The 12,143-nt window shown below is 36.3% G+C and overlaps 1 long non-coding RNA gene across 1 annotated transcript in view; it reads right to left on the minus strand.

Annotated features, from left to right (window-relative positions):
• LOC141423040 (uncharacterized) overlaps positions 1 to 11,903 on the minus strand; it is a 138,536-nt gene extending 126,633 nt beyond the window's left edge. Inside the window, exon 1 of the long non-coding RNA XR_012447703.1 lies at positions 11,782 to 11,903. This is a non-coding gene — a long non-coding RNA (uncharacterized lncRNA). The remainder of the gene's footprint in view (positions 1 to 11,781) is intronic.
• Between the last annotated feature and the right edge of the window lie 240 nt (positions 11,904 to 12,143).

Raw genomic sequence — 12,143 nt, forward strand, 5'->3', positions numbered from 1 at the left:
TCACTTGTAAAGGAAAGAGATTTATTTAGCTTACAGTTTTAAAGTTTCAAAATCATGGTTCTGACATGTGTTCCACTCTGGTCTGGTCTCCTTTGACTGCATCCTTTAGATGACATCATAATGGGAGCACATATGAAAGGAATCACATGGGGATACAGGAAGCCAGAGAATGAGGAAGGGCTAGTCTTACTTTTTTGTTATAACCCTTTCTTGGGGACTAAGAGGGTGAGAACTACTTTCAGTTATTCCAAGGGCAGCACTTCCAATGCTCCACTAGACCCCATTTCTTAAAGGTCCACCATTTCTTAATAACAACACAATGAGGACCAAGTTGTCAACACATAAACCCTTGGGTGGACAAACCATAACACCATAGCAGTCAGATATTGCCATAATAATGCTTTGTGGCAAAAGTTGATGGTTTGATATGATTCTTTATTTTTGATTTCTTGACTTCAGGTTGTTAGCTTGGGCTCAACTGGGTTTTCACATTTTTCCATGTAGTCCTCATCCTCCTTAAACTTAACTGGGGTATAGGTGTTCATGGGGATGATGGAAGTACAAGAGAACAGACAACCATGAAACGAATATATCTCAGACCTTTGTTCACATGATATCCCCTAACATCTCATTAGCTAAAGCAAATCACATGGCCAAGACCAAAATCAATAAGGCAATTTACTATTCTGCACTCATAATGGGAAGAAAAACAATTAAATTTGATAAACAATAATCCAATCTTCATAATCCCTAAAAAGTCCAGATCAGCAACCCCAGGTACTCTCATTTCTTAGAATAGTTGTCCCTACAAAAACTTCTGGTTTAATTTTTATGTCAGTGAGGATCTTGGTTGCAAACAGTAGAAATCAATTCTGATTTAGTTAAGAAATTAGAAACTAGACCTACAAGTTAAATGTATGTATAAATATGTATATGATCATACACAAACACACACATATATAGAGTGAGAGAACAAAATTGTATTAATGTGTTTGTTTGAAGGGACTACAGAAGGTGGAAGAGGAAAAGAAAACGTTAGAGAATGAAAATTTTGAAACAAACCATTTATTTATGAATATAATATAATGCACTGTAATGTAAGCTGTTGAATATTAGGCAAGCATGGTGATAGAGAACAAGTAAGTAATGGGGGGAATTACTTTGATTAAAGCATCATATATACAGGCTTGAAGTACCAAGTTGAAACACCCTTAAACCCTTTAAACTGTCAATATACACTTAAAAACAAAATGAAGGGCAGGAGAGGAAAATTGGTCTTTTCCAGGGGTGGGTACAAGTGGCAAGAGGGAGAATACAAGGAAAGAGTGAATGAGGGTGAACATAGTGGATGTATTTTGTATCCATATATGAAAATAGAATGAAACCTGTTGAAATTATTCTAAGGAAGGAGGAAGAAGGGAAGAAGGAGAATAATGAATGGAGTAAATCTAACTAAAATATATTGTAAGCACATATGTAAAGATCACAATCTATTCCTCTGTACAATTATCATATGCTTATAAAGCTTTTTTTTAAATGAGACTATTGTATTGTTAACATGTAACAGGTAGATTGGAGAATGAGACTTACAAATTCTGATACAAATAACAGTGTATAAATCCTAACAGAAGACAGATTTAGTCTTGCTCAAGACATAGCTACTCATTGTCTCTGAGGTCTAGTTCTATGCTGTCCAATATGGGGTTCTATGATAGTTAGCTTGTCAACTTAATTAAACTGAGAAATAGCTAAGAAATTAGTAAATCTTGTTTCTTGGTTTGTCTGTGAGAGCATTTCTAGGGATAATTATTGAGGGCTCTGACTTAATCAATGGTTTAGTCTGTTTATGGATTCAAAATTTGAATAGATTATTGAGATAAACTGTGAGGGGGGGACCAGTTGGAAGAAATCAGTCTCTGAGGCATGCCTGTTAAGTGTATATGTTGTCCCTGACTTCTTCTTACTCTCTCTTCCCTGGTTTCTGGCCACTTTGAGATAAACAGCCTCTGTCACATACTTTCACATACTTTCACATACTGCCTCACCTCAGTCCTAAGCATTGGATCCAGCTGACCTTGAACTGCAACTTCTAAAATCATGAGCCTGTTCTTTTAGGCATTTCGTCATAGCAACAAAAATCTGACTTGTGATATAAAGCTATTGAGCACTGAAATGTGGCTAATCTAAACAAAGATGTTCCTTGGTATAAATAAAATACACCTGACTTTTCAAGTGCAATGGAAATACTTATAAAGTAGTTGATCCTCTCTTAAATTGATTACATGTTGAAAAGAAAATATTTTAGGCATTTATGTTAAAATAATATATACTCTTACAATACATTTTAGCTGGAAGGATCCAAGATGCAGTTAGGGCAGGGAATCAGAAATCCTAAGCTCCATGACTCCAGAAACCACATTGAGATGTTGGAACTATACTTGGGTAATTCTGATTGCTTCTAGCCAAAATATTAACCACCATCACATTAGGTACACATAAAATTCAAAGACTGATCCTTAAATCTGCCTATAATTGCACCAAACAGCTGCAAAAATCCCACACAGCACAGCCAGCAAGGCACGTCTGGCCCTGGGAAAGAAGCCCCATGACTGGCTCTCTTTTTTTTTTTTTTTTTTTTTTCTCTTTCTCCCAACACACAGAAGACTGAGCATCAATCAAATAGAATTGAACTCTGTGACATCCTGGACCCCTAACCCATGGAAAGCCTCCCTATGTTGTGCTATTTCTATCTGCCAGCTGTTTTCAAAGCTGCTTGTATGAATCTGCAGAACAAATAGGTAAGTATCACTCACTATGTGTGACTCCCTTAATCACCCCCTGGGAACATAATCCAGTGCAGCCCCTGGGCAGACTGAACCACCCCAGCAAAACTGAAAAGCATAAACAGACAACTGTAATTTAACACCAACAGCAGAGTGGGAGTGGAATGCTGAACCTGCCCCACAGAACAGTGGTGGGGAAAGAGCTGAACTCTAGTGAATAAACACAGGTAAAGCAGGAGTGGGGCTACAAGCCAACCTCCCAGAAGAGCTGCTAGCACCCAGCAGAGGTTGGGAAAGGCACCAAAGTTGAGAGTGGGGGTGGGGTGACAACCCAACATCCCAAATCAGGGCAGGGGGGCAGTATTCAAAACTGAATTGCCCCACCATTCTAGGGGAGAAGCTGACCAAACAGAGTTGCAGCTGAAGGGCAACACAGGTACCACCTACTGAAAACAACAGCTCTGACCACCCTGTATGACTACCTCACTTCCTAATTGGAAATAACTCTGTGGACAGAAGAAACCAAATACTATTACTCACAAGCCAGTCACCTGGTGAGACCATGTCAGTGCTGCTGCTCATATGACAATGCCAGGATAGGATGCCTAAGGAATAAGTCTAGAACTTTCACCAAAAGACTGAACATTTTGTTTTTCCTGTATCTGGCATTTTTTGTTTTGCTCTTTGTGTGTGTGTGTGTGTGTGTGTGTGTGTGTGTGTGTGTGTTTCTCTATTATTAACTTCAACATCACTATTTTCTGACCCCTATTCTTGCCCCCTTCACTTTACCTCCTTTTCCTGTGTTACAGTCCACTGTTCTCCCTCTCGACTACTTTTTTTGCCACTTCTCATCTACTCTCTCCCCTTTCTTCACCACCTCCTCCAATTCTCACCCAACCACTCACACGCTATCACTCCTTCCTACACACCACCCTCTGACTAGCCTACTGTAACAACTGTACAGCCCCCACAATCCCTGACACAGCACCCTCCATTAAAACAATAGAAATACACCAAAACATGCACAAGGGCCACAAAACCCAGCAGCTCCCATACCACTTCCCCCCCCCACACACCCCTTTTCTTGCCACCCCTTTTAGTGCCACCCTTATCAATAACCCAAATTTCTATATTTAGCCTACTAACCATTACCCCTCCAACTCCCACTGTTTATAGATATTATCACCATGGGTTTTCTATATAATATGTAAACAACTGGTCTGTCATTGAACCTGTGAATTTGTTATTGCTACCTTACATCTCCAGGCCAGGGACAGAAAGAGCACATCAGCCTAGCTAAAAACCATGTCAGTCACAACACAAAAATAAAATCAAGGGAAAGAAAACAGGCAATCAAAACCACCAACTAGCCTGTCAAAACAGTTGCACAACACCATGTGGAGTGATGGAATAAAGAAGGACAGAAGCCACTCTCCTCAAAAAAAAAAAAAAAATTCAATAGAGGATTCAGTGGGAAATAAAGAAAATGGATGCCCAGATCCTAACCCTAATAAAACAATGATAAATGTCACTAAGGAGCCCAGTGAAACCCACACCAAAAAAAAAAAAACCTCTCAAAGAGGAAATCTTGAAAGAACTCACTGAGAAATTCATGGAGAAGATACTAGATATGGTTAATCAGAATGCACAAGATGCACTCAACAAATTTCAAGACACCAAAAATAAATGAACTCAGAGAGAACTTCAACAAACATGAAAGCAAAACAAAGGACACTATAAAAACAGAGATATATGAATTAAAGAAGACAATACAAAATATAAAAGAGGAGTTGAACAACTATACAGAAAACCTCAGCAAAAAGAATCAAACAGAAATCCTGGAAATATAAAAGTCCCTTTAGTCAAACAAAAAAACACAGTGGAAGGCCACTCCATCAGACTAGAACAAGAGGAAGAGACAGAATCTCAGAGCTCAAAGATAAAGTAGAAAATATAGAAAAAAACAGAAGAAATCTTAGTCAAACAACTCAAGAACTGTGAAAGGAATATGCAGTAAATCAGCAACTCCATCAAAAGACTAACCCTGAGACATGGGTATTGAAGAAGGAGAAGAGGTGCAAGCCAAAAGGATATGTAATATATTCAATAAAATAATGCCAGAAATTTTCCCAGATCTCAAGAAAGGTTTGCCCATTCAGGTACAGGAACCCTCCAAGACACCAAATAGACTTGATCAAAATAGAACCTCCCCATGGATATTATCATTAAAACAACAAGCACAGAAAACAGAGAAAGAATATTGAAGGTTGTGAAAAAAAACAAATAATGTATAATGGTTAACACATCAAAATAACAGCAGATTTCTCAATGGAAACTTTAAAAGCAAGAAGGGCATGGAGTGAGGTATTCTGGGCACTGAATGAGAATAATTTCATCCCTAGGATACTTTGAACTATCATTCAAAACTGGTGAAACAACAAAAGTCTTCCACAATAAACAGAAATGAAAATAATGTATGACCACCAAGCCACCACTACAGAAGATTCTACAAGAAATTCTGCACATAGAAAATGAAAGCAAACAAACCCATGAGAGACAGGAAATATTAAACTGCAGGAGAAGAAAAGACAAATAATGAGAGAGCAGCACTGATTTGGCTATTTACACTTAAATCCTTAAATGACAAAAAACAACTAAATGGCAGAAACTGCCACATGCCTACCAATATTAACACTGAATATCAATGGACTCAACTCCCACATCCAAAGACACCATTTGGCAAACTGGATTGAAAAAGATAGATCTGATAATCTGTTGTGTACAAGAGACCCACCTTATTGACAGAAATAAACATTGGCTTGGGGTGAAAGAAAGGAAGAATATTTACCAAGCTAATGGTTCCCCAAAAATGGCAAGAGTAGCAATACTTATTTCAGACAAAATAGACTTCAAACTTACATTGGTCAAATGAGATAAAGGACACTTCATGCTAATAAAAGGGGCAATATATCAAAAGGAAATAACAATTATCAACTTATGTACACCCAATGTCAGTGCACCCAGTTTCATCAAACATACACTAAAGGACTTAAAAGCACATGTAGACCCCAACACAGTAGTAGTGGGATACTTTAATACCCCATCTATCACCATTAGATAGGTCATCCAAACAAAAAAACAAGAAAGAAACCCTAGAATTAAATGACAACATAGATCAAAGGGACCTAACTGATGTCTAGAGAATATTTCATACAACAACAACACAATATACATTTATCTCAGCATCCCATGGAACTTTCTCCAAAACAGACCATATCTTAGGGCACAAAGCAAGCCCCAGCAAGTATAAGAAAATAGTAATAACCCCCTATATTCTATATGATAACAATGCATTAAAACTAGAACTCAATAACAAAAACAACAGCAGGAAATATGCAAATAATTGAGGCTGAATAACACATTGTTCAACCATCAGTGGGTCATAGAAGAAATAACAGAGGAAATCAAAAGGTTGCTGGAAGTTAACGAGAATGAAAATACCACCTATCATAACCTATGGGACACAGCAAAGTAGTCATAAGAGGAAAGTTTATAGCCATGACTGCATATAATAAAAACACAGAAAGATCTCAATAAACAACCTAATACTACATCTCAAACTCCTAGAAAAACAGGAACAAGCAAAACCCAAGACAAGCAGAAGGAAAGAAATAATAAAAATAAGGGACAAAATCAATGAAATAGAAACCCAAAAAACCATACAAAGAATCAGTGAAATAAAAAGCTGTTTCTTTGAAAAAATAAGCAAGATTGAGAAGCCCCTGGCAATTCTGACTAAAATGAGGAGGGAAAAGACCCAAATTAATAAAATCAGAAACAAAAGAGGGGAGATAAAAACAAATACCAAGGAAATCCAGAAAATCATCAGTGGCTACTTTGAGAAACTATATTCTAATAAATTGGAAAATATTGAAGAAATGGACAAATTTCTAGACACATATGATCATCCAAAACTGAACCATAAGGATATTAACCACCTAAACAGATCTATAACACATAATGAAATTGAAACAGCAATAAAGAGTTTCCAAAAAAACAAAAATTCAGTACCTGACAGAATCTCTGTTGAATTCTACCAGATCTTAAAAGAAAAGCTAATAAAAACACTCCTTAAACTTTTCCATGAAATAGAAAGGGAAGGAACTTGCAAAACTCATTCTGTGAAGCCAGTCTTATACTGATCCCAAAACCAGACAAGGACACATTCAATAAGGGGAATTACCAGTGAATCTCCTTAATGAATATTGAAGCAAAAATCTTCAATAAAATAATGGCAAACCAAATCCAACAACACATCAGAAAGATCATTCAACATGACCAAGTTGGCTTCATACCAAGAATGCAGGGATGGTTCAACATATGCAAATCAATAAATGTAATATAGCAATTGATATAAGCAAGACAAAAACCACTTAATCATCTCAATAGATGCAGAAAAATCCTTTGATAAGATTCAACATTTTCATGATAAAAGCTCTAAGCAAACTAGGAATAGAAGAAATGTACCTCAACATTATAAAGGCTATGTCTGACAAACCTATACCCAACATCATACCTAATGGGGAAAAACTATAACCATTTCCCCAAAAGTCAAGAATGAGACAAGGATGCCCACTCTCTCCAATCCTATTCAACATAATCTAGAATTCCTCACAAGAGCAATAAGGCAAGAAGAAAGATAAAAGGAATACAAACAGGTAAAGAAATAGTCGAAGTATCCCTATTTGTAGACAACATGATTTTATACCTCAAAGACCCAAAAAACTCCACCCAAAAACTCCTAGACACTATAAACAACTTCAGCAATGTAGCAGGATACAAAATCAACTTACAAAAAGCAGTAACCTTTCTATACACCAACAATGAACAGATTGAGAAAAAAATATAAGAAAACAATTCCATTTACAATAGCCTTAAAAACAATCAAATACATAGGAATAAACTTAACAAAGGATGTAAATGACCTCTAAAAGAGGGGGGTGCTGGGGCAGGAAGAAGAAATGACCCAAACAATGTATGCACATGTGAATAAATGAATAATAAAAAAAATTAAAATTAAAAAATACAAAAATTAAAGGAAAACTGCAAACCACTGAAGAAAGAGATCAAAGAAGACTACAAAAGGTTGAAAGATCTCCTATGTTCATGGTTTGGAAGAATCAATATAGTAAAAATGGCTATCCTACCAAAAGCAATCTACATGTTCAACACAATTCCCATCAAAATCCCAAGATATTGATCACAGAGATTGAAAAATCTATCCTAAAGTTCATTTAGAAACACAAAGACTGTGAATAGCCAAGGCAATAGTGAGTAACAAGAGCAATGCTGGAGGTATCACAATACCTGACTTCAAACTATACTACAGAGCCATACCAATAAAAACAGCGTGGTACTGGCACAAAAACAGATATGAAGACCAGTGGCATGGAACAGAAGATCCAGATATGAATCCACACAGCTATGCCCACCTTATTTTTGACAAAGTTGCCAAAACATATGCTGGAGAAAAGAGCCTCTTCAACAAATGTTGATGGGAAAAATGGTTATCTGCCTCAGAAAACTGAAACTAGATCCTTCCCTATCACCTTGTATTAGTATCAACTCAAAGTGGATTAAGGTCCTTAATATCAGATCCAAAACCTTTCAGTTAATACAGGAAAGAGTAGGGAATAGTCTAGAAGCAATAGGTATAGGCAAGGACTTCCTCAGTAGAACACAAGTGGATCAGCAACTAACAGAAAGATTAACAAATAGACTACATGAAATTAAAAAGCTTCTGCACAACAAAAAAAATAGTCTGTAAATTGAAGAGACCACCCACAGAATGGGAGAAAATCTTTGCTAGCTGTACATCAGACAAGGGACTGATAACCAGAATATATAGGGAGCTCAAAAATCTAAACTTCCCAATAACCAATTAACCAATAAAGAATCAGGCAACTTAAGTAACAGAACTTTTTCAAATGAAAAAATCCAAATGGCAAAAAACACATGAGAAAATGCTTACCATCCCTGGCCATAAAGGAAATGCAAATCAAAATCACACTAAGATTCTACTTTACTCCTCTTAGAATTTCTGCCATCAAGAACACTCCCTACAACAAATTTTGGCAAGGATGCAGGGTAAAAGGTAGCCTCACACACTGTTGGTGGGAATGTAAGCTAGTACAACCACTTTGTTTTTTTTTTATTTTTTATTTTTTATTTTATTTTTTTTTAAGGATCTGAAGGATAATTTATTTTTTATTTTTTTTAAGAATTATTTTTTATTTTTCTCTTTGTGCTTTGATTCAAAGGATTAAATGTTAATTTTTTTTTATTATTCATATGTGCATACAAGGCTTGGGTCATTTCTCCCCCTGCCCCCACCCCCTCCCTTACTACCCACTCCACCCCCTCCCTCTCTTCCCCACCCCCTCAATACCCAGCAGAAACTATTTTGCCCTTATTTCTAATTTTGTTGTAGAGAGAGTATAAGCAATAATAGGAAGGAACAAGTGTTTTTGCTGGTTGAGGTAAGGATAGATATACAGGGAGTTGACTCACTTTTGTTCTGAGTAAAATGGAAAGCCATTGGGGTTTTTTTGTTTGTTTTGGGGGGGGATTATTGTTGTTTAGGGGGGATTTTTTTTTAATTCATCCAGTGTAACTCTGTTGAAAATAGACTAAAATTAATCAAGACTAAAGCAGGATGACCACCAATACCATAAAAGCAGTACAACAACTTGGACCCAGAGGGTAGCATAGGAACTATTGTTGCAAAGAAATAAGGACAGTATTTTTAAGTTAGAGCCAACAGAGTTTTCTAGATTAGATGAGGACTGAAACAGGGAGAAAGAGGAGTCAAGAATGACTGAGGTTTTTCTCCTGAGCAACTAGAAGAATGGAATCATCATAAATGAAAAGGCAAGAGGAAAAATAGGTGTGAGGTTAGGGGTCTGAGGTGCAGGGAAAATTCAGAAATGTTAATAGGTAATAAATGGTCCCATGGACCTGAAATTCAGGAGCAAGCTCTAGGCAGATGTTTAGTCTCTGAGACTTCAGCATAGAGATGATATTTAAAACCACAGACTGGATGGTATCACCAATGGACTGAGCACCCATAGATAAGAGTTCCAAGCTGCTTTTTGTTAGTGAGAGAAAGAGATACAGATATAGAACTACCCAATGACCCAATAGTTTCACTCCTAAGCATATGCCCAGGAGAAAAGAAAATGATTCTACAAAAGATTATTATAAATTATTGTTCATGGATGAACTATTCATAATAGCCAAAATGTGGAAACAACTTAAGTTGCCATCAACTTATGAATAGGTAAATGAAGTGTGGTAAATCCATACAATGTCATATTAAAAAGACTGAAGTACTGATACATACTACAATGTAGATAAACCTTGAAGGGATGTCAATTGGAATAAGTCAGTCACAAAAGATGAGATATTATATGATGACACTTATATGAAATGTCCAATATAATCAAATCTATAGAGGCACAAAACAGATTAGTGATTGTCTAGGTCTAAATGCAGAAATGGAGATTGAGATAGGTAATAGAAGCTTTTGGGGAGGGGTTGTAATTATGCTAAAAATTGATTATGATAATGGTTACCAAACTCTATAAATATATTCAAAGCCATTCAAATAGTTAAATTGTAGCTCAGTGTTGGTGGCTCATGCCTGTAATCCTACCTACTCAAATAGTTAAATTGTGAAATACATGAATTATATTTCAATCATGTTGTCTAGAATAAAGGAGAGTCCTAATGTTTGAGTCTTGGGGCCATTAAACATTTTGAGATTTTTGATGCTTATTAGACATCTAATATGAAATTTAAGTAGGAAGTTGGGGTGAGAGTTTGGAATCCACAGGAGTGGTCTGTGCTTAATATGTGAATTTGATAGTTCTCAATATATAGATAGTACTGAAAACCATTGTACTTTGTGAAATCACCTTGGAAGTGAATGTAGAAAATAAAGAGAAGAGACCTGAGACATGGTCTGTGGCACACCAATAATTAGAGGTTGGAATAAATAAAGGGACCATCAAAGGAGACAAAAAAGAGGGTCTAATTAAACAGGAACAGAAACAGAGTAAGGTGTCATAAAGTAAAGAAAATATTTAAGGAAACAGTGATCATTTCTGTCAAATGCTACCTACAGGTCAAGTAAGATGAAAACTAAGATCCATTACAGGTTTTATTTACATGGAAGTCAATAGCAATTTTGACAAGTGCTATTTTGTAGAGTCATGAGAGTGAATTCCTGATTCATAAGCAAGGGACAACAAATTACAGATATCAAGTAGGTATAGCTATTTAGATAAGTAGCTTTTCACAGGAGCAGAGAAATGATCCGGTAACTGAAAGGGCATAAAGAGTCTGGAAATTTTTATTTTCCCTAAGATAGGAAAAATAATAACACCTATTAGTTTATGAAAATGATCAAGCAACAGAGAAAACATGCTTTTACAGTAGAGAAGCTCCTTCTGCTGATTTTATGTCCTTGAACACGTGACAGAGAATAGAAACTGCAGCAGTAGCTTTCATTATCACAGTATAACAGGAAACAAGGTCTCAGTAGAGTAAAGAAGCAGGTTAGCTACACAGGGATAGAGAGTTAGATAATAAACTGAGATTTGGATTTAACCAGGGTTGAAATTAACAAAATGGGGTGATGCTTAAAATTTTGTAAAAAAAAGAAAGAATAAGTCTTACATAGAGTATGAGTATAATACTTCCACAAGGAAGAAATAGACAGAATATTTATGAGTTGCAATGGCTTCACAGGCAACATTTATTTTCTTCTATAATCTCTATTTGCAGAAATCAAAACTCAGTGAATCTGCCATAAGTAAACTATTTTTAGGGATTATAACACATAAACAAAGGTAGGCGGTACACCCAGGTCCCACAGGAAGTTTAAATATGAAGGCAATAAAATAAGGCAAATCTTTTTCTCTTTCCTCTCACTTACGTTTATACTTTTATCTGAGTTTCTGCATTGTTTCCTTGAGTTCCTCTGTTTGCCAACCAATGCACAGGGCATCAACATGGCTGCTCTTACTTGGCCCACACTTCCAGAGACCACCATCATCCCTTTATCTTTCTAGGATAAAACCCACAAGAGGTAAGTTGATTGGATCAGCTTGAATCAAAGGTCTTTTGTTTGGCTCATTCAGCTGGAACCAGCAGTGGGAAGTCAGCTGGTCAAAATATGGCAGCCACCCAACCCCAATAATTAATGCATTTCCTTGTTAAGTTATTTTTAGTTGCATAAGTTGTAATGATACATGCTTGTGTATTTAAAAATTCAAGTACATACAGAAGCATATTGAG

Source organism: Castor canadensis, chromosome 5 (assembly GCF_047511655.1).
Source record: "Castor canadensis chromosome 5, mCasCan1.hap1v2, whole genome shotgun sequence".
Taxonomy (NCBI): domain Eukaryota; kingdom Metazoa; phylum Chordata; class Mammalia; order Rodentia; family Castoridae; genus Castor; species Castor canadensis.